Raw genomic sequence first — 26994 nt, 5'->3', positions numbered from 1 at the left:
CTGTCATATTAAACTGCCTTTATCTCAACCCACGAATTTTACTTTTTTTTTTTCCTGATTCTCTCCCCCATCCCGCTGTGGGGATGGGGAGCGAGCGAGCAGCTGTGTGGTGTTCAGCTGCCTGCTGGGCTAAAACATAACAGACGAGGAGAACGGAGGAACAGGGATGTTGCAGCACGGGCAGGCTCTTGGCTCCCAGGGTACAGGACACTGCTGGTCCTTTTGCAGCAAACCCGGACCCTGCTGCGCTCACAATGACCCCCCAAGCCCCGCCCAACACAGTTCTGCTGCCTGCAACCTAAGGAGACAGACAAGCCAAGTGCAAGCCCCACACTGTGCTCCTGGAGGGCAGGTTCCTGCTCTCCTGGATCTCCAGAGCTTCCCCTGATGCAGCTCCGCACTGCAGCACAGGCATCACCAGTGCAGAAGCAGGCTCAGCACCTCCTTCTGCACCAGTTCCCTTGAGTACTGCCCACAGACACCAGAACACTTCTCCCCAGAGCTGCGGGAGGTAGCATCCAGCTTGTGCATCAGCAAGAACAGAGCAAGCGGTGATGGGATGTATAATAGGTGCCTCCTCCCGTGCTGGCTCTTGCTTTGCATGGCAGATACTACCAGCCATGCAAAATGGTGTCAGGGAGGCAGGACGGGTGTGCAGGCAGACAGAGCTCTCCCATCCTCGTGAGAGGCCATTTGAACACCAGACACGCCATCTCCAAGGGCAGATGGAGATGGTCCCCAGCACCAGCGTGGAGTTGCTAAGGTTACCTCCTTGACTGCCTAATTAGAGAAGCTGTCACTCTCTCACAGGAGATGTGTGTGCACATGGGGGAGAGGAGGGGAACTTTCAATCGTGCAGATCTTTTTTAGCACACTAAAGCAGAGAGATAACCCCAACTCCTAATGGGATGGCATGTTACAGCCATCGGACTTGACAGCAGCATCCTGCTCTCCTGATGCCCAGCCACTTGCTGAGCCATGGGAGGGGCTGTTGGCTAGAGAAGCACATGGGGCAGCCCTACCCCAGCTCAGAGAACCAGTGGATCCTGGTCTGTCAACTCCACTTACCACTCCTCCACCCACCCATTTCCTCCACTTCTGGCTTTGTGCTTCCACTGACCTCCTTTCCTCAGCCCTCCCTGCACTGTCAGCCTGCAGGCAAGGTAGCAGGAAAGGAGCCAAGAGGGTCTATCCCTTCCTCCCACCTCCACACAGAAATTTTACACCACTTCAGTAATGCAAACAGGGAGCCCTCCAGGCTCTTGCAAACAGTGGGTAAGGAAGAGCTATAGGGAGGTGTGCTCACTCGGTCAAGGTCCTTTCATGCGTAAATAGCAAAGCCAAGAAGAAAATCACAGAATGACTCAAAAGCCCTGTATTTTCCACCAAATGGATCTGCACGCTCATGTATGCTTCCTCTAACCGCAGTACAGTAAAGATCATGGAGGGAAGCTCTTCCCCCTAACCTCCAACACAGCTAAGAGATTGCTTTCACCTCCTGAAGCCAGATCCCAAATCCATTATAAAAGTCCAGGAACCTGGAAGCACGGAACAAGACACAACAAGAAATACACCACCTCGAGGAGGCTCAGGAGAGCCTCTCCTTCGCTTATGGGAAACGCTCAAGCATGGCACGCATGTCCCACGTAGGGCTGCCCCTCTGCGCAGCCCGCTCTGAGCACCTTCCTGCCCACCTCCAAGAGCAGAGGACGAGAAGGTAAGACCATCCCCATTCACACCTAACCCTCAGATTTTGGAGCGCTGGGCAGAGAGAGCCCAGGATTGTCCCATCTAGCACCATCCAGCAGCTGGCACCCTTGGGAGAAACCACAGAAACCACACAGTCTCTGCGGCTAGGCCTTCGAGGAACGGGAGCAGCGTTATTCCTGGATGTCAGCGCTGTTGGGGTGTGACTTTGCTGGTTCAGAAAAGTTTAAGAGCAGCAGGATAAAAAAGCAGATGCAGCCAAAAATGCAAAGAGATCCCTGGAGCTGAAACACTTGCCAAGTTTCTCCCTAACGCTTCAAGACACCCACTCATCCTCCCCAAGGGCTTGTCAGACTCACATGGCAAAAAATACACGCTCCACACCCACCTAAGCCCAAAAGAAAAGACCCTTAAATAAATCTGGAATCCAGGGCTGGCAGGAAGACAAAGTTGGGGGCGGAAGAGGAATTTTTGGTGTCTATTTTCTAACGAAGGAACTGCCTGACAGCTCTTATGCAGCAGACCAGGGCTCATGGCCCTGTAACTCGCACAGCCCCCTCAGACACCGTAATAAATTGCTTTTAATTATAGGGCAGGTTCTCAGAGGCCCCTGGGTATCTGCGAGAGCACAATGGAAACTAGAGCTTAATGGGAATTAAAAAGAAAAAAGTCATCACTACAAACTGGTGCATTTAGGTGGCCATGGAAAAGAAAATCCCAAGAAAAAGGTAGTTGGTGAGTGACCAACGATGCTGTTTGCCATCCCGGCCTAGAGGAGCTGCAGGCAGCCAGCAATGGGCAGGTGTGCTTAGCACAGCCTCATCAAACACCCCAGACACATTCTGTAGGCTACATCTTCATGGGTGCAAGAGGCTGCTCCATGCAGGAGGCACCAAATGAGCAGCTGGGCAGGGCCAAGTGACCACAGCTTAAACTGGTGAGATGCAACACTGGGATGGGGGAGCCAGTCAAGAGCCACCAGGCCATTCCCCCTCCTGATAACAGCGTTTCATGGCCAGCCTCTACCCCCAGCCCAGCTTCCCCCAGTGCCTGTGGATGAGCCAGCACAAATGGAGGAGCCCTGAGGCTCAGCCAAGGAGCAGGAGCAGCCCAGAGCTGGCACCAGAGATGGCCAGCCCCAGCCTCCCCCTTCACTCCTCATTGAGAGGGTGCTGTTTGGCTAATCCATTATGCAGATGCTTGCTAAAGAGCTGTGAAAAATTTGTTTTCACAGACCAACTCCAACTGCAGCAAGCCTGCTGTGGTCAGAAGTAATGAGGCCATCGCTGGGCACATGTCCATGCTCCATCAAGCATCTCCTCATCTCATGCCCTCCTCCTGCTGCTCCACTGATCCATCATCAAGCACCCGACGGGGCAGAGAGCACCCAGCACTCCCTCCACTGGGGCTGCACAGAGCTCGCCCTGCCCAGCACACACCAGTAACACCAAGAGGAACCATTCCCTTCACCATGCTGGATGCAGGGTCACCACATGACAACTAAAGGCAGCAGCACCTCAGAGTGCCTTCACCAGTCTTCAGGGATGGTCACATATGATTCTGGCCAGGGTAAGTCTTGTTGAGAGGTGTCTTTTGTGCAAACTTTATTTTTATTTCTTTTTTTTTTTTTAATGCGTCAGTTTAAGATTGTAAAAATACTTTCATCTTCAAAACAGTGTCACAACTTCCCTTCAGCATTTTCATAACAATGCTGCGATTTCGGCTTCAAAACATCCTTCCAAACTTATTGTTCACACATACATCGAACTTTAAAGCTCAGAACTGAGGGGCTGCGATGAAACTGGAACAAGCTGCTCTTTGAATAAAGACAAGTTTTACTTTCATCTAGTGCTAATTAACAGAAGCATCCCTCCCTCTGCGCTGGCCTCTGGTCAGCACTCAGCGTGTCCGTGAGACCTCAAAGAAAAACCTCCCTCTTCCCTCATTGCAGTCTGTCTGTGCACGGCACAACGCAGCATCCCCATCAACTGAGGGACTTCCCAAAGAGGCCAGTGTTACAGATATACAGGAGGGAGATGCAGGAGCCTGTGGGGAGGTGCTGCAGGACCCTTTCGGCTCGGTCAGGACGCACAGATGCTTATTACAGCAATGTGCAACCAAGCATCCTGCGGGAACACAGGAGCAAACCTCCATGGGATGCTCCAGGGACCCGTGCCCTGCTCCTCACCAGCTGCTGACACCACAGCAGAGGCTGCTGAACAAGGTGGATCTCTGCCCATTATGGGACCATTCTCCTGGACCAACCTTTCCCTTTAACTCAGTTCATGTCAGGAATAAAAATCTCCCTGGGCAGCTCCCTAACTGCTGCAAATATTTGCACAGAGTTGGTAGAACAAAAGCATGGAGAAGACTGGGGAAACACTCCATGGCCATTACCAGCCAAATTAAGGCTGCAGCTTGCTCCCCACTGGCTCCAGAGAACCTCTCCTCTCGCTCAGGTCTCACCTACCCTCCAGCTGTCACAGCTGAGGCGAGAGCACCATTTCAAATAACAGCTTTTCTTGAATCCAAATTCTTCCCCACCCAACAACAGCAAAAGGAGAAGAATATTAACACCTGCTGATTTGCCCTTAGGTGCCTTCAGAGCAGTTTTGTACAGAGATGATCAGAGCAAGTAGTGATTAAAAACCACAGCCCCACATCCACAGAAAACCCATGCCTTTCGAGTTACTGCAAAAACATCACCTTCCTTCCCAACCAAAACCCTCTCTGCGCAGGGATGGGGAGCTGCCGTCCCACACCAGCTCCCTCAGAAAGAGGCTGCAGGACACAGGATGATTCAGGACACCCTGCCCAGTGACATGACCACAGAGCAGCTGCTTCAGCTGTGGGCCACATATCCACAGACAAATGTGCACCGTTCCTGCTGGAGAGAGGCTTTGGAGACCAAGGTCTACTAAAATACTGGGCTTACATGACCTGGGGCACACCTCAAACCAGCAGAAAAGCCTGCTGAGCAGCGGGGAATGTGGTTTTGGGGAGGCAGTGCAGCTGGGAGATGCCACAGGACAAACACCAACAGGTTGCTCTGCGCTCTCACAAGGCTCTGCTTTTCTTCAGCATCCCCTACAGACACCCTGTATCTCACCCCAGCGCAGGCCCTGGGCTGCCACACCAGCACAGCTGGGAGGAATGCTCCAAACAGGACTCTTCCTCCTGTTTTGCGTTTAAGTAGCCCATTGCAACACGCTGTAAAACCCTTCATCGACAAGGAGGGAAAAGGTTTTACAACAGTCTTTAAAACAAGCCCAGGCAGCATAGAAAATCTCCCCCGGCACACACAATTTTGGGCAGCCATGTGATTTTGGGCAGCGCACGCACTCCCGGGGAGCAGAAGCAGAGGCCGGCAGCATCCCCACACCTCCAGCTCCCAGAGCTTGCATCCTGCCCAAATCCAAGCTCTTGTCCCTGTTCCCACACGCCGCTGGGCCCCAGCATGTTAAGGAACAGCTTGTCAGCTAAGCGGCAAAGGCGGCTGCTACAAAAGCAGAATAAAATTGAGTACAACGAGGAGCAGCGTGTCTGTCGTGCAAACCGCTGCTCCGGCAAGACCCCAAGCTGGCTACGAGCAGCCCCTACAGGCAGCGTCCCCGACCTCCCTCCCAGCTGCCATGCCACTGGATAATGGATTTCCTCCTCCGACGCAGCAGAAGCCAGGAACACAGTAAGGACAACTGTGCTGCTTGTCTGGGAGAGCAAAGAACAGAAGAGGAGGAAGCAGCAGCGCTGGGATGTGATAAGATGTAAAGCAATGTAATGGGGTTTGTGTCTTCAAGCAGCTCTGGTTTCTTGAATTGTGTAAAAGGCGAGGCTGTTGCTATTTAATTAAATACAGTTCTAGCCCCTCTGATCACACTCAGAAAAATTAAAGCCGTTGATCCAGCACAAGGCGTGCAACTGCAACAACTACAATAAAAATGACCAAAAACCTCTATTTCCTTTTTGAAATCCAATCGATATTGAAGACTCTTAACATCCAGAATCCATGAACTACACTGGCAACGCCACATCCCGTTCCTGAGGAACCATCTCGACAGGGTCCAGGGAAGGAGGCAGCTGCCGGGATGAGCACAAGAAACCTTGGAGCCTCCAATGCAAGAGTAAACGGATGCAAAGGCTGATTTGCTTTTGAGGTGTCCCCGCTCCATCCAAGGGGTGCCCATAGCAATTCCTAGACTCAAACATGACAAAATAACCTCCCACACGGGTGTGTTGTGTCCACCTTAACTAAGGACCTCAGGCTGGCAAGCACCTCAGCCCTGTCGGCACCACACACCCTGGATCTCCTGTGCACCACGATGCATTTAACAGGAACACGTAAAGGATGCTTTTGATTTTACAGTTTGTTTATAACTACATTTGAGGAGCTACACAGGATGGGAAAATACATCCCATAAACAAACTGCTAAACAAAACAGGCTAAGTGTGTACCACTCCAAACAAAAATAGACTCGAGCTAACCTCCGCTTTTCAAGCATATGCCTCTGTTGACAGCTTTGTTTAGTGCCCCTTATCCCACTTTCAGTTTTGATTTTTAGGCTCTGCCACCACTGACAGCAACTTCAGATGCCTCCCACTGTCCCCACAGCTGCAAGTAAACCAAGAGTAGATGAAAATAAACCCAGCTGGAGCTGGAGACCATCAAGGGTGACCGAGGCAGAGGGCTGCATGGCCCTTCCCTGCTCCCACCCTGCAGGTGGTGGAAGGCAGCAGCAGCCCAAAGGTTGCCAAAGGCTGCAGGACATGGACACACCATCAGCTGGCTCAGGAACCGTCTCTGCGGTGACAGAAGGGGACACTGGGTGACAAAAGACACACACCAAGCATTTCAGGCAGACAGTCTCCCTCCCACGAGCTGCCCCAGCAGCAGTCTGAAAGCCCGTCAGCTGAACTCTGCCACCCTGCTTATGCCCAGAAGCAATTTCTCAAGTGCTCAAACTTTATTATCCCCCTTCTTGGGGCTGCATGGAGGGCACATTCCCCTGCGAACACTTTCTGCCAAGATCCAAAGCTGTTGAAGCTGCTCAAAAGTAATTCCCACCCACACCTACTGCCCCAGGAAGAATATTTCTTCACCGTTTTTGCATAACAAACAGCTACATGGTTTTCCTTTTTCTCCTGAGAAACTCGGGCTTAGAGGTAAACACTCGGCACAGAGCTAGTCCGAGATCAGACTTCATAAAGTTCCCCTGCGAGGGGGAGCGGGGGGGACATGCTACCACAGAGATTAGACTGCAGCCTTTACTGATAGCATTCAGTCACCCTGGCAGGCTGCAGCACACCGAGTTTGTAAAGCTCCTTGGGAATCCTTCAAGATGAAAGGTACAGTATGATACGGATGTATTATATCCATGGGCTTTGTTACAGCACACATTTCCTAGCACGGTTTTATTGCTAGAACACAAAGTTCAGCTGAAGCCTGGGGGCTCTTCAGGTGACGAATGCACCCTACAGCCCTTCCTCCACTCTGCGGGGGATGAACAATGCTGAAGCCCCTGATGTGAACACGGTAGACGGAGCAGCCAGCATCCTTCCAGCAACAGTGGGCAAGGACCTGCCTGCACAGATAAGGCCAATGTTATCGCTGCTGGATGTGCCTTCCGCCTGCAACTTGTCTTATTCCCAAATATACCTGTTGGATCCACAAAATGCCACTGCTGTGATCGGCTCCTACACAGCATCCCCCCTTTTCAGCTGGACCTACTGCGCAGCCTCCTGCCCCAAAGGCTGTCCCCTGTAAGGGCCAGGAGGCTCCCATGAGTTGAGCCTACCTTAAGCAAGTGGTACCCAGCACCGGCATCCCCCAGGAGACACAGAGCTGCCCACCTCGAGCACCTCCTCTGGTCAGGAGCTGATGGGAGATGTTTGCTGCACTCAGTGGGTGGCCCTGGGGCCGGGGGATCCCAGGCCACACCAGAGCCTGAACCAGCAAAAGCCCCAGGCAGACGATGATAAACCCCAGCACCCTGCTCTGGCTCAGGCTGTTTCTTCTGCAAACTCATCTGTTCCTGGGAGTGAGGGAAGGAAAATTATTTCCACTTTTTTTGGAAGCCTAATTGATGCTTGAAATGAAACAAATTAGTCTGCAGACACAGCCTGACCGTGGGCTGCCCAGTCTGAATGGCATGGGAGGGAGGGAGAGGAATGTGCATCCACCTTTTGAACCACTTCCAATACCCTGCTCCTCCCAGGCACCTCTCTGCATCCGGATTTCTCAAGGCATTAGAGGTGGGGGAACAGGGAGCATGTTTCAAACAGGAGAGTTTTCAGGGATACCTGGAAGTAATGCCCTGGGCACATTATAGGGCAGGAAAGAGTTTAAGTCCCTCTAGTTTAAACAGGTGAGAGCTAAAAAGGACAAGAAAGAAGTGTGATGAGAGTAGAAAAGGGCCATATCAGGATGTTCCAAGAAGCCACAATGCTTTCCAGGGCCACCACCCATGCTGAACCCACCACAGAGGTGGCTCAGACCCAGCAAGCCAAGGTAAAGGGCTTTTGATCTCCCTTCCTCCCCACAGAGCAGCCTGTGCAAGGCAGCACTGAGTAAATGAGGAGGGAACAACTGGCAGCATCTGCCATGGGAGCCCCTTCACCCTGGGAAGCCCATCTGAGTGGGGAACTGCCCCAGGGAGATCTCACTCTGGGTGCACAGTGCACAAGCAATTCATTCGGTTAGCAGCATCAACTTTGACCCCAGCTCCCATCAGACCCCCAGGCAACAAGAGCAACAGCAACACGGGAAGCATGAACTTTTCAGTCTCAGCACACAGACCTGGTGCTCCTCAGCCAGGGCAGATGAGCAGCAGGTGTCAGTCCTGGGCTGGAGGGAACATGCTCTGCTCCAGCCCTCCTCCCTGCTCCCGCACACAAACTGCCCCACGTTTGCCATCACGGCATGCAGCTGACATGAGAGCGGTGCATCAAGAAGCTGATGTTTCTGAGCAGTTGGCTAAAGGCAAAAAAAAAAAAATTCCTATGCTGTTGCCAACTCCTATTTTCTGTCACTTGATGCCATATTTTAGGGATGTGCTGTGCTCCCTGGAACGCAAATTGCTCGAGAACCAGAAAGAGCAGCAAGGGAAGGATACGGGCTGTGAACAGCCTTGGGACAGACACAGCCGCGACTGCGGCAGCCGCAGGCACTCTGCAACGCCAGCTCATGTTAGGCGAGTGCCTCGGCAGCCAGCAGCCCTCGGGGCTGGTCGGGCAGCCCAGCTCTGCTAGGGCTCCAGCCTCAGGCGAGGCCACCCCGCTGGCCCACAGAGAGACATCAGTGAGGGGGAAAAAAGCAAAAAGAACCAAAACCTCAAACGCATCAGCAACAGCTGAGCTCTTGTGAGCATGCTCATGGCCAACAGCAGGGCTGGGAGCAAACCTGGGGTCTCCAGACCCTGCACCCCAGTTATGCAGCGGGATTTTGGGAGGGCAGGTTCACATCCCCAGTTAGTCTGTAGGGTCTCTGCAGCCAGGGCAGCGCCCCTCTGTAGGCGTATCTCATCAGACCTGTGGAAACAAAGGTATCAGGCACCAAAATAAACAGTCTGTCCCCAAAGACAGGTGGAACCAGGTGTTCCTTCCACCACTCGAGGGTGGGCAAGCGCCCAGCCCCGGGGAGCCACGCTCCGCTCCCACCGCTGCAGCTCCTTAGTGCAGCCGGAGATGCAATTTCTGTGCCATTTGTGTGCACAGGAAGGACAGATGACGGTGCGTGCAGGGTGCTGGGCCCAGCAGGTCCCCTCTCCCACACAGGAGCTCTCCTCACCCAACAGAGATGCACAGCCAAGCTCTACCAGCTCACCTCCGTGCATGCGGCCAGGCACGCTGGCCCTTGCCTCCCCTCTTAACAGGATCAGTCCCATGCATATGCCTGGGAGCAACACCATCAGCTCAGTAATCTTACTAAATACAGCAGTTACCAGGTGACTGGGAAAAAATCTCTTTTACTGCTGATGCTGCTAATGGAAAATTTCTCCCCTTTTGCTGCTGCTTTCAAAGCCGGTCGTGGTTTCATACAGACTTTGTCTTGGACAGAGACAGAAGTGGAAGCGCAGAGGGAGGGCTGCAAGACTGATGGGGAACAGATAACAAGAAACAGAGGGGAACTCCTACTTCTGTCGTCCTCCCCACCAGCCACCTCTGCCCACAGACAGCCCTGGCTCCAAATCTTATCTGCCCCATCTTCTTGCATGCAGTGGCAGCCCAACCTCCTCCTGCAAGGAATCCCTCCTTCCTCCCTGGACCGCAGCGGGATAAGCACGCTGGATGCGTTCAAGAGCAGCGCGTCTCCCACGGCATACAGAGAAGACACTCAAAGGGATTGATGGGCCAAAGTAATTTACACTGGGTTTTTTGTTTTTTTTCCCCCACCTGACTCCTTCCCAGGAGACAAATAGAAAGCCTCACCCTGCCAGTGCAGATGCAAGCGCCAAGATCACTGCTTGTCCCCTCCACATGTCATTCTGCTTCTTCAATACCATTAAGTGTCTCCATACTGTCTGGACACTGGAAACCTTAACCGCATTAGCCGAGACCCGAGCAGCGGCACAAGCATTCAATTCTTTTAAGTGGCACCATTTCTTAAGCTGGTTATGCACAAGAATCATCTCTGCTCGATGCCGTCACCCACCCCATAAGTAGTGACAGGGACAGGACTGGGGACACTGAGAAGACTGGCCAAGGCTCATCATTCCCCACTGCAGATGGGTGCAACTGGAGAACAACACGCCCGACACAAGCTGTACTGTGGGCATCACAGACGCTGACAGGATTTAATCAAGGCATTTCTATTTTCCTCACTTCTCTTTTCAGTCTCCAATCCCAGTCTACCCCCACACTTTACAAGGCATTTTGGTGTGATGGTAGGTGTTTCTCAAGCCACCTGCAACTGCTAACATATATGTCGAGGCAGCAGAAGATCAATATCTCATCGTTTCCACAAGTGGCATCAATTTATTCTCCTCCTGCCCCAGCCAGTCCCACGCCTGAACGCCTGTTACACCAAGAAAGCCCAAGGGCTCAACCCGGTTTCACAGCCAGCCAACACTGCACATCAGCACCGTATCGCTGAGGCAGAACAAAGGGCTCACACTTTTAGGGCTTAGAAAGGAAAAGACAGCAAGTTTTGGAGGTAATGTCTATCTGTATGGTGGCACTCAGAGGTCACTCAGCTCCCCAGCCCCCACTGAGAAATGCAAGCTCCCCACCTTCTTCCAAAGAAAAGCACATTTTTCCTTCCAGCAGAAGAGCAATTAAAGGTCTCTGGCATACTGACATCATGGAAGACCAGCTGCCATAACACGGGAGGAAGCGGGGAGCAGAGGGGATCCCCAGCCGTCAGCCTCCTCCGGCTACTCCAGCCTGAGAGTTCAGCTGCAGAAAATCGGCTCCTCTCTCTATAGATAATCTTCTGTTGCCACTAGCTGGTCAACGCGGGTACTCTTGGAAAGCAGCAACTCCCCGAGTACAGCCTGCCACTCAGTTACAGATTCCCAGTAACTGGGATTTTCATCCCAGAAAATACCCAAGACACAGCAAAATCCCTTCACTTCCACACCCCACCGTGCTGGACAGGCCATGTTCAACCTTGCCTTTGGGGTGGGGGCAGCAGTCATCTGAGGAGTGACCCATTTTCATAGACGTTTTGTGCCTACAGCCTTTTCGGGTGTCACCTCTCCTGCAACTACAAAGGGCAGACCTGGAGCTCAGGACCCACATCCCCAGCACTACCCCACCCAAGCCAGGCTCTCCTTCCTTCCCTTTCCAACTAAAAGAACCTAATGGCCTGGAAAGCTTAAGTAATCGCATGCATAGCTTCAGACAAGGGGAGGAAATTGCTCCCAGAAGGTTTTCCCTCTTTCTTACACCCCAGGCAGCCACCACCACCAGGGACCTGGGCCAAACCACACGGCCACGCATAGCTGTGGATGGGCACAAAGGGGAAGGGAAGCTGCCCCCCTCTCAGATCTACATCCCTCCCAGTCCCTATCCCAAGAGCCCACCGACACAGCTCATCTTCACTGTACCGCCTCGCTGAGGCTTTCTGGCTCCCTCCACCTGCCTGGTGGAAGATGTGACTCTCCACCTCTTGGACCACCTTGGGAACAGCAAGAAAAACAAACAAACAAAAAAATCCCAACACTTGATTAACCAGACCTCTGGCCAGATATGCAGTGCAGCTCTTCGAGTCTAGCAGGAGGCAGTTAACAGAAGAGGGAGGTGTTGAAACCAAACTCCGCTCACCCGCCTCTCTCTGCAAAGAGAACCCAGCTGTTAGGCACCAGGCCCTGACGAGCAGGGTGTCATGCCAGGCACGCTCTCTCTCTGCTACCCGCACGACGCTGCTCCACACCTCGCAGGCCAACTCAGAGCAGAGGATGGTGCTTCTGAAGAGCAGCATCAAAAAGCTTCAGTCACACCTGTGCTCCCCAGGTAACCCTCCAGCCTCTCCGACCCGCTCTGCAAAAACAGGAGCCACGGACAAAAGTGAGGGTGGCAAAACCCTGCTCAAGTATTTTCAGAAAAAGCAGTAAATTCAAACAATCTGCTAGGAACTAAGTGCTTTTCCTTATTTTAAGGTATTCTTACGCTAAAGAGGAAAAGAAGTTCAAGTTACAAGATGGCTTCAGGAAAAGTTAAGAAAGAAGATAGAAGAAGTGGCACCGAACTGCCAAGGAGATGGAGGAGCTACACAGCTTCGAGAAGCAGGGGGTAACCATCAGCCACGCACAGGGGCCACAGTGGGACACTGGTAATGTAGATGCACAAGCACCTTTCCTGACAACCACCGAAACAAAGCACCTTGTAGCACTGCAGACGCCCGTCACACAGCAACCATTAAAGCCATTTATGAAAAGTGTGTAGTAAACTGTTCTTATGTAAGCCACTACCGGGTAAGAGCAGTGGTGAAAATTTGTCTGCCTCTTTCCTTCTCTCTCCTCTATATATATCTGCTCACACATAGACAGAGCTCATCTAAATTAGCTCGGAAGCTAACTGCTTCATTCCCTGAATTGCACTTAAGGCAGGCTACGCTGCTTGTGGAGCAGCTATTGTACAGAACACATGGCTGCTGACTAAATCAAGATACATACCTTAGAGAGACCTCATTGTACAAGAATAAAGTCAATGATAGGCTGCACCATTTGCCAGCGTAACACTAGAAGAATTAGGGGGGGGGGGAAACCGCAAAGCATCAGTTGTATCCAAGGTTAAGGAAAGGGCAGGATGTTTTTTCAGGAAAGGGGATGCACAGCAATTCATAATGCACTGGGGGCAAAGTTACATTTGTCATTTCCTGCCACCACTGTGCTTTGCTGGGTAATTTTCTAATAATGTAACTGGGGGGCAGGGGGAGAAACATCCTTCTCGTCTCCAATGCAAGAGAGAAAAAATAAACCGAGGCGTCAGAAATACAGAAATGGAGCCACCCCGCTGAAGACCAAACCCAAGGAGAGGGTGGGTGCGCGGCAGCAGGTCCCTGCTGCAGCCCGGGAGGCCACAACGATGAACAAAGTTTTCCCACCTCTGCTGGGACAGGACAAAACCATGCACCCCCCGGCCTCCCCCGCAGGGCAGGGGCTGCTGGCTCAGCACCACCAGGCACCCGCCCCCCGCGGCAGGCTACCGCGGCGCTCCCACGGGAGAGCAAGAGGCGGCTGCTCCTGCTGCTGGTGCTAGTGATGACGCTGGTGGTGCTGGTGATGATGCTGGTGGTGCTGGTGATGCTGGCAGGCGCCGTGGGGTGAGGGGTTTCCCAGTGCTGCTCCCTCCCCTGCCCTCAGCCATGCAGCCGCCCCTGCAGACCAGGCTGCCCCGCAGGCAGCGGTGCAACCCTGGAAGCTCTCGCTTGACACTCTCCGACCACAGTGAATAAGATCTCGTATTGTCAGGGAACAGAAAAAGTTGCTTCCTCCCTAAAGAGGGAATCTAAAGAAAAGGGACACAGAGCACTGCGTGTGCTTTGTACCAGCCACCGACTCAGAACATCTACTCAGCCTACTTTAACTCGGTGCCCTTAAAAAGAACCAGCAGAAGATGTGGCCCTTAGGGACCTGGTTTAGTGGTGGACTTGGCAGTTAAGATTTACACTTGAACACGATGGTCTCAAAGGTCTTTTCCAAGCTAAATGATTCCACAATTCCAAGTTTCACATTGCTGCAGACAAGGCTCTGGCACCTGCCAGCCTGTAGCTACAGATCCCCCACCCTCCTTTAGCACAAAGGAGTGATGGGAGGCACAGGAGCCACTCCAGCACCAGATTTACTAAACTGGGAGTTGCTGAGCAGGCCCAGGTCTACAGACTGCCTGCTAAAACACAGCACTTAAACAAACTCATCACCACCAAGCAAGGCAATGTTTTATTTCATGCTTCCTGGCCTGGAAAGACTTTTGAGCCCTGCATAACAGGGCAGCCTCAATTTATTCTCAACTTATTTCACTACAGAGTCCAGCATCAGGACTCATCTCCGCCTGCTTTATGCTTTTTTTTTTTTTTTTTTTTTTTTTTTTTTTTCTTTCAAAAATCCCTCCAGGATGCCAATCAGGGTAGCTGTCCTGAGCTGTGTGCTTTATGAGGTCTTCCCACCCCATCCTTACCCCCCCATGAGGCCAGAAAGCAGTCTTTGCTAGCAGCAAGAGCCTGCACTCAGAGACATTTAGGAGCCCTCCACATATTTGCAATCGGCAGGACATCAGCTCTTACCTGTCTTCCCGAGCTCTGGCCCAGACAGCTGCTGAACACGCTCAGCAACATGCATAAATACACATAAGCATCAGAAATCCAGTAACGATAAGGGCTAGCAAAGATTCTGGCAAAGAGAAGCCACCGCTTAAAGCAATCCCCACCCCCAAATCACTCCAAAGCCATTCGACTGACCTCCCACATGTAATGTGATTTTCACCTCCAAGAGCCCATTACAAGGCGACAGCAGCTCTCGGGCTCCCAACCACTGATGAACTTAGAAAAGGATTCAGGGGGAAAAAAACACTACAGCAAACTCCAGCCTTGCTTGCTGCACTAGACAAACGAGCCAGCGGAAAGCCTCTGTAGTGCTCACCCAGAAGAGTTAACTGCGAGGGAGACTCAGTTGCCACACCAGGAGACGGGAAGAAATGCAACAAATTTGAAATATCTGAGCATCCACAGCAATTCATGAGCTAGACCTTGGGGAAGGACAAGTGTTTTACCTTCTCTGGAGGCAACATGCTGATTAATTTCAGGACCGCGATGAAGCCATCCCACCATGGGCAAAGCTTCCATTTATCTTCCAATCTGCCTGATGCCTGTGGGTTCAGGGAAGGAGGGGACCTTTTGGGATCTTTTGTCCATGAAGGGGCAGCAAAAACCCCCACAATTTTGCACAAGACATGCTACATATTCAAGAGTGCATGCATAACCAATATCCCAGGCAAGCTAAAGAGAATTTTTTAGACCAAGACATGGTCTCTTTACTGGCAGTCACTCACAGAAACAGGATTTGCTATACAAGATCATGTCTCTGATCTATCAAGACAAATTTCTCTTCTCCAACTTGAGCTATTACCTCAGCTACACACAGAGGGGTTTCTTTGCCTTCTGATACATTTAGATCAGTGTTCACTTCACACCCAGTCCCTGAAGAAACTGTACTCTAATCTGAAAACTCAACTCGGTGAACCATGAAACTTCTTGTTACTTTTAATCACAGCCAGGTAAATGTCATTCCTACTGCATCAAACCTTTGATATTTCTCTTTTATTACTTGTAACAGAGTATCTGGTTTGTTTGGGATTTTTGCAGTTGACCAACCGTGTCTAAGGAAGTCACACTGCAAAGCCAGAACCCGAGAGGCTCAAGAAGTAACATCAACTTATTTGTTACAGGCACTTGCTGCAATAAAGCTTCACAGGAGGTAAAATGACAGGACTGGGAGACACAGCCAGTCGCTTTCCTAGGCTGGCACATCGCACCCAGCGAAAGGCAGCCCCTTCCACAGGGTGTGGGAAGGGACTCGCCGTGGTGCCCGCCGGCTCAGCACACCAGCACACCCTGACACGCGTGGGGCACGCGGGGCGAGGCGCCGAAGTCACAACCCAGCCGTGTCAAGCAGGATCTCGAGTTAAGCGGGTACGCCAATTATCCCCGGTTCAGCCACCGAAAAGCAAGAAAGCCATAGTGGATAACGAAGAGATCAACAAAGCACCTTTCGGTGACCTGGCAGAGTAAACACCGCGCTGCCCACTCGGCATCCTGAACAGTTCCCTCGGAGGATCTCCAGGCTGACTGAGGCACAGAAAAGGAAAAAAGTGACAAGAGGCAGCCCGGGCACCCCATCTGAGACAACAGGATCCGGCATCAAGACCGAAGTACGACAGCAGAATTATTTCTAGTCCCATCCCCCTCCCCACAAAAGCCGAGATCGGAGGAAAGTCTGCAGGCGTTCGCCACAGACCCAGGCGCTGGAGTTGTGCGTGAAGCAAGAGCGAGCCTCGAGAATTAAGACGAAGCGTTTGTAAAATTAGGCTCTGGCTAGAAAAGAGAGCCTCTCCCGTTCTCGCAGGCTCCGTGGTACCTCCGCCGAGGCTAAGCGTGCAAGTTGGAGCCCAAGAGGCAGCACCCATCACTTTACAGCCTGAGCGGAGCCGCTTTACTCGCAGGGCTTTTAAAAGGTAGAAGCCCTCAGGCCCGGCTAAAAAATCCCCCCCCCCCCCCGGTGACTCACAACAACAATTTCCTAGTGACTGCTAATCTACCTGATTTTATTTGTAGATGTACATATAAAAGAAGATGTCAAAACCCTAACAAAGCACGCTTAATGCTCAGGCTTATATTATTTCCACAAGCTAATTAAGATCAATTAATCACATGCCTATTGAGGCAAAACAGCCTTCTGAGATACCTAGGTCATCAAATGTTAAAACCACAAGGGCAGAATGGCAAAGAATATGAAATCCAGCAAACAAAACAGCTCAAGACCGACTCCCGGGGGCCAGTCCCCGCTCCAGGAGCAGCCACAGCTCCAGCTCACAGCCTTAAGAAGCTGCAGCCCCTGCCCTAAGAGTGTCAGCATGAGCCTATTTCCAGCTACAGGAATAGAGAGAAACCAAAAAGTGCTCACCAGCAAAAACGCAACGTTACAAAATGTTCAGTGTGGGTCCCCAAGTCCGCTAAACTGGGAGGGATGACATTTCTAGGCATGATGGAAAAAAATAATCAAGCAAAAATTTAGTCCTAAATGTCAGCTGCTGGTTGGGAAAACTCTAACAATAGAAGATGTTTCCCCTCCTTTTTTTTTTTTTTTTTTTTTTTTTTTTTTTTTTTTTTTTTTGGAAAGGATCAGTTTTGGACAGGCTTAGGCTGTTGTCAGTACGTGTACTGCTTTCCAGGCATTAGCAGGGTGTGTGCAGATTTTTTTTCCTAGCTTTGAAAATTCTTCTAGGCAAAAAGAGCAAAGAAACAATGCTGCATAGATATGCAAGAAGATACACTAGTAGGCAGTATGTCTAAAAGATGAAGTACATTTTTTTGTACTTTTTTAAAACTGGAAATCCTGAAAAAGAAAAATACCTATTTCTGTTTAAGGCCCCATACGTTTTAACTTAGATCTCCCTGTAGCCACTTGCTGCACAACCCTGTGTGTGTGCCCTAAGTAGAGACTTTTCTTGCTGCTGAGTACCAGAGGATTTTGTCAAGGGGTTGTCCTCAGGGTGGGAATGGGATCCAGAGATGCCTGCTGCTGTCACAGCTCTGGGCAGCATGCTTTGGGGTGTGGGGGTTTCTTCTTTAGTTTTGCCATGGATCCAGCTGAATTGGAGATGAGGATGCATGTTTTAGATGTATCTAAATTTTCTGTGATCTAGCACATTCCATCAAGCAATGAGGTGAATGTTTTCAGGGTTCAGAGCTGGAAAGTAACGATCAGAAGACACGGATTTAAATGCCTGCTTTGCTACTGCCTGACTCCGGGCAAGTCCTGAGAGATTTGAAAATAGAGCTGGGAAAGACCTTGAAGGGTTGTCTTGTCTGTGCCCCCACCTAAAGATCTGAGCAGCTCTACATACATCATTCAATCCTCTTTTGCCTTCCTGCCTGTATTCATAAAGTACAGCTAATAACTATCTTCTGAGAAGCACACTGAGATTTTTGCAAGTCCTCCTGTACAAACATGGACACGACAATAAAGGGCAATAAAGTTCTGCAAACTGCCGCCTTTAAATGGGTACATTAAGCATCAATTTAGGTCAGACTCTTCCCAGTGTAAATGCAAATCTCCGTTCTAATTTTGGGGAGAAAAGGATTCCACTGCTTTTTAGTTCCAAAGAATTGAGCTAAACACAGAACTTCACTGTTGGAAAACCACCAGTAGTATTTCCAAAGGGAAATATGTTAGTCCTGGCTTACAACTGAAGTAATGGATTTCTATTACCCCACCTGAGCAGCATCCAAAAGAAAAAGTAAATGGCACAAACAAGGTAAAGCACATCGCACTAAGAAAGTTTCACTTGAAAAACATTCTAGGAACACTTACGGAAGTTTGCTTAAACTTGTTAATTTGGGGTTACTTTAAGTCCAGACAAACTGTGGATTTTCAGGCTAACTGCATAGCCCATAACCCAAATTTCTATTTCTAAATGAGGGACATTTTTAATATCTTTTTCTTATGCTTCACGGATCCAGCCTTTCCTCAGAGAAGTTGGCGACTGCCCGACCATTGATTTCTATAGCATCAGGGCCAAGAAAGCAGCAAAAAGTGCCGTTCCTAGCAGAAACTCCGGCATGAAAATGGAAATTGTCTTACAAGTGAAAACACATTACATTGACAAGACCCATCTGGGTAGGGTGTGATGGGGGGATCTGATGGGTTGTCAGGAGACATCAGCTTTGTTCTCACTTCGGCTGCTAACTGACTGTGCAGTTTGGGGGCAAATCCCTTCTATTTTCCACCTTGGGGTTTGTATTCTCTCTTACTTACAGAAACTCAAGAAAACAATTAGTTGTTACCATAATAGATAAAAAGAGTTACTGAGAGCTGTGGAAATCATCTCTGTAACAGTCCCAAGCATGGGGGGTTTGGTACAAAAAGCACAGACACTCTCAGCTTGAGCTGGGAATTTCTTCGCTGTTGAGTGGCAATAGTGGGCTGTTATCAGGTGGAGCAGCCTCTGGAAGTAGACAGAGCATATGTTGTGTGTCATGTAGACTGGGAACCTTGGATACGCTGAACTATGCCTACCTTATGTCTGCATCTGCCTACACTCATTCCCAATTTTCACCTGAGTGGATTTTTTTAGCAGGAATTTTGAGACACTCTTCAATTTATTTCTTATTCCCAGGCAGAGCAGCTCAGCCCCAGGGTCATTTTCTTCTGTATGACAATACCCCAAGTGGGATTCAGGGAAACTCATGATTTCATGCCTTTGTGGAGAACTTTGTGCAGACATTTTGCTGGAAAATGCTGAAAATATCTATACTACCCAAGTTTAAAAAGGATGGGGAAGGGGGGGAAAGAAGTCATTCTCATTTAAATGGTCACAGATGAAGCATTCTTTGACTTTCAATCCTGTGAGCTGAATTTCTGGACACCCAGAACTAATGCATCTTTTATTAGCTAGCACAGAGGAGGAGGAAGTTATTGCAAAGATATCAATAGCAGCTTTCTGAAGTGGTTTTCAATTGGCCCTATTACCAAAGATATGTACATACAGCAGCAATCATTAAAATGCACTATGTATTTACAATATAAAGAACAATTTACGTCTGTAATGCATATCGCAAATCCTACTGCTAGCAAGTGGAGGAGAAAGTCAGTCACACAGCTATGATGTAATCAGAGGCTTATATTTCACCCTGCAAGAGTCACATCAGCATCAATAACTCCACTGAAGAAGCGAGAAGGGTTTTTATATTCTGAAGGAAACACAACCAAATTAATTTTGTTTCTGAGCTGCGGTGTACAAACGCTGGTCCGCAGCCATATGGTATCTGACTGTGGTCGACGACCACATTGCTCAAGCTGTGCTTTTGTCAGCTCTCACAAGCAAAGCAAGAGACAGGCTGGGTCAGCAATTCAGAGAAACGCCTCCTGGGAGAGCAAGCGAGGGGATGCAGAAAGTGCCCTTTGCAATTCAGTAGGTGACGTTCTTGCTTCTAGGTTAATAGTGAGCCCACAGACCCCTCGCTGTGCTCAGAGCTGCAGGAGATGTTGTCTTTCTGACACAGCATCAGACTAGGAGCTTCCTGACCACTTCCAGATAAGCACCCCGAGGGGACCCTGCTAGCTTCAGCAGCCAGGAGCAGCTGAATTTCCTCCTCCCTTCTCAAATACAAGTAGTTGATTCCTACCTTTTACCTGATCGCTGTGCAACACCGCTGAGCGCTGGGAACAGCCCCTCAGCTCCGTTCAGAAGGACCCGGAGTGGTAACAGGGAGCTGCATGATTTGTACAGCTAGGAAAGGCCGCCAAGCATTTTGGGCTGAGGTGCAGACTAAGCAGTTACATTACAAATAGCAGCCTTGATGTACCCAAGTGGGAAGTTCGTGGTGAGGTGCCCATTGCCATGGCATCAGCACATTTTCTAGTTTTCCTCCTCCGAGTGGTATCATCCTGCACTACCTCCCTCTTTACAACTCACGCTGGGTTTTAGCCAGATGTTAACATGTGTGTGGTATCAGCAGCGTGCTAGGCACGGTCAGCACCAAAGCCACACTGAGCAGGGACCTTGCACACCCCAAGGGAAGCCCTTCCTCAGGCACCTGGAGCCAGGCCCCCTCCCCAGACAGCCCCTTGCCAGAGGGAGGCATGGGCCAGCCTGGCTGGTGAGTACACTCGAGGAGGAAGGGGGAACCCAGGGACAACAGGAAAGCAGCTTGTTGCTTGAGCCGAAGTCCAGGGAATGAGGCCATCCCTTCCCCTGTCAGTACCATGTAGCCACTCCATCACTGCCTGCCCTCCGACACTCTCTCATGAGCAATAACAGCCTCCAGCATGGCTCCTCTCCTTCCCAAGATGAAAGAAACTTTAAATGCATGTAACTCTTGCACTCTACTTAATTAATCAGATTTTGCATTACAAGTGAAACTTCTTTGATGCATGAAATATTAAGGAGCAGCAAAGGGAGGGGAAGGAGAGAGGAGAGTGGTGTGGGGGGAGCTATTGGATTTCACTGCTTAAGAAATAGATGGGCTAAGGGACCCAGAGGCTAAAGTGCAGACAGTGCATCAGCAGCAGGACAGTCTGCCCAGATAGATGCCGGCAAGTAAAGGATTTTTCCCTGCACTTCTTGCCTCGCAAGCAGGCAGTTTTTACTCCACGTTCAAGTCCTACACGCTCACCAAGGTTTGCTCACACAGGCGCAGGAAGGGGACAGTGCCTGATTAAACTTTCATGAAAAATAATCTCCAGTTGATTCATTGTTTTTTCTTGTGATGGCTGCAAAAAAGTGAAGCAAAATGAGTCTTTGGTGAAAAGAAACAGCTCTGTTCTGGAAAAGCCAGACGGGCTTTTAGTCAGATGAGGCTCTCCCAAAGGATGTGTGAGTAGTTATCTGTGTTATGGGTTTGCAAGTGCCATTTCCACACTGAACTATGAAGGAGAGGAAGCAGAAATCCACACATGTCAGCATGGATATCACAGCAGCCCTCGACAGCACACAGCAAGAATTCAGTGCCACACTACTGGGTGTGTACAACACCACTCTGCTCTGAAACCCCGCCCCCCCCCAAACCCTTTTCTCCCAAAACACTGCACTTGATCAAAGTCACCTGTCAGCTCTGCCCAAGAGTCCAAAGCAGAACCCAGAGTCTCTTTGCTTTCCACACTGCTCCTTCTCAGCTGACTCGCATTCAAGAACTGGGTTGGCTTCTGAAAAAGCATCCGTCAGAGCAGACCTGCTTGTACAGAATCACCAGCCCCTCCAGAGCATCACAGTGGGCCTGGCTGCTGTGCAGCCCAAGCCAAGCAGCCAGGTAACAGGTTCTTCATAAACAAATGGTGATGGGGTAGCCTGCACTAGCTGTGTAAAGGGTAATAAATGAATAAATGGGTTAATTATATCCACCACAGAATTTAATTAGACCATCTCTGTTCACTCTGCTTCAGCCAGAATCTCAATTATAAATCTTTATTTTCAAGGTTTTACAGCTTGGACATAAAAATTTGCTCTGGGCTTAAACATGACACACAAGGTCTTCTGTTCAGGGACTGCTCCAGTTTTTTTAAGCAATCTTTTTTAAAAAGGTCAGGTTGGGGGACCAGATGGCTCAAGGGGAAGGTAATGAAGATGCAGGGCTTTTCTGAAAGAGGTGGCTGGCTGAAATCGTGGGCAGCTTAACAGAGCTGAGGCATCATTAAAGGCTGCTGGGTGAAACCGTGCTCGACTCCCACCGGTCCCTGTCAGGCAGGAGTCTTCATTGCAAAATGAAACTGGGGCTCCTGCTAATTGGCATCCCTGCTCCCCCACTGCGGCAACCAAGAACTGCAGGGGCTGGGGAGGGGGGTCCCCCTGCCCCCCAGGCAGCTGCAGCAGGGCCAGGCAGGGGAAGCTCACACACCTGGATCCAGCACAGGGAATGTGCTCCAGGGCTGTCAGGTGTGCGCTTGCTGCTTCCCCCAGTGCAGCCAGAATCACCCCTCGTGTCTCCTTTTCAAAGCCCTGCTCCCATGGGGAGGAGGCGAGCTGGGTGACCTAGAGTAGCTGGAGACACAGAAGGCAAATTAGAAAGTATTTCACTTTTTAAATTGTTATTATTCTGAAGGTAATTTAGGACCCGCCTTCTGCTTTCTGGAGTTGACGGTATTGAAATCCAGTACTTCTGTCTTGTTAAATGCGCTCTGAAATATTCTGATCATTTTAAAATGTCGATAGTGTTACAGAAAAAAACAGAAAACATGTTTACCAGCAGCAAAAGCATCTACAGTCTCAGGTCACATCCTCATTCAGTCTGGGGTATGTTATTTTTTTATTCCCTCATTGAATTAATTAGTTGATTTGCTTTTCCTGCCCTATGCCAAACCCCCACCTCCTCTGAATGAAAACAAAGATTGCCAGCAGGGACCAGTGCTCAGCAGCCAAGCCCGCTGCCAAGGCTCCTCACCCTGTTACTAAAGACTGTCACCAGGCAGCCCCCCTGCAGAAGAACTGGTCACCCTGTCTATAGGCACAGCGTATATTTTTAGGAGCACTGCAGATGCCTGTTCGTTTTCTACAAGCTTTGGTCACCCTGGCGTATCAGTGTATTTTGCAAAGATTCTTCCACCCACCCACCCCCCTCCCACCCCATAATGTTCTTCTGCACATACTACGTGTCCTAAATACATACTCACTTGGTAAACTGGAACAAATCTATTGGGTAAGTCAGACTCCAGTACTGCTGAATACATATTTAACCAGCAGATCACAACAGTTTATTGTCTGGTTGGTGCACCACATATTTTAACCCTTAGGAAACACTGGCATGCATCAGGCAGCCAAGCTACTGCCCAGAAGGCTGTGATGTATAGCATGAATTACCGGTAATAAAGAAAAAGATATATGGGATGGATTAATCAAATCATAAATTTCTTAAATCTCTATGGCAGTCTATAAATCAAATTTGGCTGTATGTTTCTGGCCCTTATTCAACGTATAATATGAAGTAGAGATGACCTACATGTACAGAGCAGATTTTTTTTTTTTTTTTTTTTGGCCATTTGGGAAACCCTGGTTAAATAATCAAAGCAAGCAAACACCTTTTCTAAAAACATCATGTTCGTGTATTTCAAGCTGTACCAGTGAAAATGTAGGCACTTTCTGGAAAGTGAAAGGTGTATGTTCTCACACCAAGAGTTAAACCAGACCCAGAACAGATATTACAGGACCAGGCTAGACATGGCACAGCTTGGATCAGCTTTAGCTTCATGAGGCAGAGACAAGTCTTTCCTAAGCACAGATGACTACCGTAGCCAGGCCTACCAGCCATCCTGATTTTTTAGGCGTTTGCTCCATTTTGTGTGCAAAGCAGCTGGAAACCCTAGAACAGAATAAACTTCTGGGAGCCCAGCAATCACCAGCCTCATCACCACTGAGGTTCAGCTGGATCTCAAAGAGGTCACACTCCAACCAGACTGATTCAGAAGAAATACACAACTAAGTGGAGCAGAATATCTGTCCTGTGCTCTGTCCTATTTCCATTAAAAACTATTACTTAGAATACACTCAAGCTCTCACCCAGCTCAGACTGGCCCTTGTTTCCAGCTGGCTTAGAGGCACAATTGCCCAGATCCTGCACCTATTAACCTTCTGCTGGTTTTATTTGCAGGGAGGAAGCCTCTGACAAGACTTCTTCCATCCCTAGCCCTCACACGAGCCCTGCCTAACACAAGCCCTTGCCTTGGGACCTGTGCTGCCACAATCAAAACCGGATTCACAGGCTTGCCATCAGAGAGGCTGCCTGACCTTTGAACATCTCAGATGTTTTGGTGTGAGGTCTTAAGAAAATAAGAGTGACAGCAGTGTGCTCAGAGTGAGCCTGCTCTGCAGCCCAAACATCAATATATATTTACCAGAGGGAGCAGCAGGCTTTAGAAGTTCAATTCTTTTTTGTCTGTCCGTAAGACACATGAAACAAGGAGATTAAATGCCAGTAATAAACACCTATAAATAAAAATGGCTATTTAAATGCACCAAAGCCAGGACGTTTGTCATGAAATGTCCTGCTCTCCTCCAATGCCAGCACAGCAGCGCTTCTGATTTTGTTTACAGCTGCAGAGGACAACATCCTTCACTTTGAACCTGGCTGTTGCTCTGCCAGGCTATGTGGAGCCCTTGACACTAATTATCAAAGTCCTGCCTTGACCAAGAGACTGCAGCAGTGGATTATTAATCCCTCCACCTTCTTTCTCTAAAGGAAAGTGAAAACACCCACTGAAAAAAAGCTCATCTGCTTAAAACCTCTGACAGAGCTTAACCTGAGCTTAAGTGGGAGAGGGTTAAAAAAAAAAACAACCCTGAGATGCTCTTTATCTGAAGCCAGGCACAGGGGCTGCAGCAGGGAATTTGCAGGCTGCGTGTCTGGCAGCGGATGCCCTCTGTTGGCATCTTTTAGAAATATGATTAGATACGCAAGCTGGTAGCTCAGATCTGTGCAATTCACCCACTGTTTATCCAGCACCGTGTGGAACAGCCCTTAGTGCTGGGTCTAATCTACGAGCACAAAATAAACGGCAGCCCCTGCCCCGCTGTGCCCACTTGCTCGGCCACAAGCAATGCCCCTGCGCTCCAAAGAGTATCTGCACACCCTTTGCAGCGCAGCAATGCGAACAGCACGGAGCAGGGAGCCGCAGAGCCTTCCCACCTCTCTCCTGCTCTGGCTGGGAGCTGCAGGGAGATGCTTGTGGCTCACTTTACCAGGGTACATATGGTCCTGAGTGGATGCAGAGGCTCTGTGGTGCTGGAGCAGCAGCTTTCTGCAGGGATCAGCTCTGTCAGCAGCTCCAGGAAGAGCATCTGAGTCGCAGACAAGCAAAGGGAGCGCAAGGGGAGAGGAAAGCAGTGATGCACAAGCAGGGTCTTGCAGCATGCGTAAACACTGAGTTTGCAGACGGCTTTCTCCTCTAAGCCCCTTCAAGCACATATATAAAAAACCCAAAACATACAGCAATCACCTTTCACAGCTGTTGCTGCTGCCACACAGGCCAACAGGTTGAGAAACTGCTCTCCCATGAGGGAGCTTTCTCCTGCCCCATCCACCCCAGAAAGCAAGGTCGGCGGGGACCTCCTGGTAGACCCCACGGCCTAAGGAGGATGAGCACAGCAGAAGGGTCCTGGTTAGGCAGACAGCTTTCAGGGAGGGCTCACAGCGCTGTGATAAACCTACTCAGTGCATCTGCAGGTCACCATGACACACGTTAAAGGGCACATACCTCCATGGAGAAAGGCTGTGCATGAAGAGGTGGGCTGGAAGGCTCAGCTCCACTGTGCAACACTGACCCACAAAGAAGAAGCCACCTGGGAATCCCTCCTCTGATTCACCCCCACCTCCTGGGTTGCAGTACTGCTGATTTTGTCTCCTCTCCCTGCCTGCCCCAGCCTGCTGAGGCACTCTGGTCAATGACCAGTGAAACAGCTGGCACTTCTGGCTCCCACATCCAGGTGCCACAAGGGCTGATGCTTCTTCAGGGCCAGGAGCCAAGGTGTTGTTGAAGCCCCCAACCCATCCCACTATGCCTGATCAGGGCAGTGGGACCAGCTGCTGAAAACCCACAGCATCAGGGAAGGTTGTAGGGACAGGGCAGGTCCAGCATCCATCCAGGAGGCCAGTTGGTGGGACAGGGCACAGAGGAGCAGCATGACCATGAGTGATCTAGACAGCCCCGCCATGGCCTAAGGGAGGCTCAAGTACTGGGTCTGGGCTTAAATATAGCCTGTGATAGCTGGGGTAGGTGGGGCTGGTCAGGCCATTATAGCCCATTAGTCCTCCAGGCCCTGACACCATGGGAGAGGGTACACATGCATCTCCATGGCAGATGATGTCCATAATTCAGTCTCCAGTGACGAAAGAGACCATTCATTCCCAAGGACAGACCGTTCCTGTAATGGAATGCAGCCAGGCTTTGGAAGTGTCTCTGTGGCTCTGCATGGTCCTGGGGCTCTGGGGAGCACTGTTCTGTGAATTTGGGGGTCCCACCAACATGGCAAGCGGTGGTGTGCTTTGACATTCGCCCCAATGGCAAGGGAAGGTTTTTTAAGTGGTAGGTGCTGAATATTCCCTTTCCCACGTGCAGCAGGAAGGGAACTTTCAGGCTGGTCAGGACTAGAGATGATGTCTACAGTTGCTGGGCTTTGCCTCAGGAACTGCTGAAAGCGAAAAGGAAGGTTCACAAGGAGAGCCCCATCTTTAAAATTGCCTTTCATGGCAGTTCAAAGGTGTGATGCCACTATTCGCCACATCCTCAAAAGTTGTCTCAATAAAGAACAAACACAACAATTTTTGTGAATGACTTGTGGCTGTTTTATTGCCAAAGAAAGCAAAAGCAAACTCTGAACCAAAGGAGATCATAAGCAATAAATGATGATTATTCCAGTTACGGTTTCCGCTGTACTTCTCTCTGAGGAGACTTTGTAACAGAGATTATATATGGCAAGAGTGAATTTACCCTTGGAGGGGATTTAAGTACCTTTTTCCTAAAATGATTTGTAATCTTGTTTTAATGGTAAATAGAAAGCAAGGTGCAGACATGGCTTGTCTGCACATGGCGGGGGAGTCTTGTAAACCCTGTCTTGATATATCAGGGATAATCTAAACAGCTAGTA

Source organism: Athene cunicularia, assembly GCF_003259725.1.
Source record: "Athene cunicularia isolate RWA chromosome 17 unlocalized genomic scaffold, athCun1 chr17_part1, whole genome shotgun sequence".
NCBI lineage: Eukaryota > Metazoa > Chordata > Aves > Strigiformes > Strigidae > Athene > Athene cunicularia.
The sequence above is the reverse complement of the archived record's forward strand: the minus strand, read 5'-3'. Positions refer to the sequence as shown.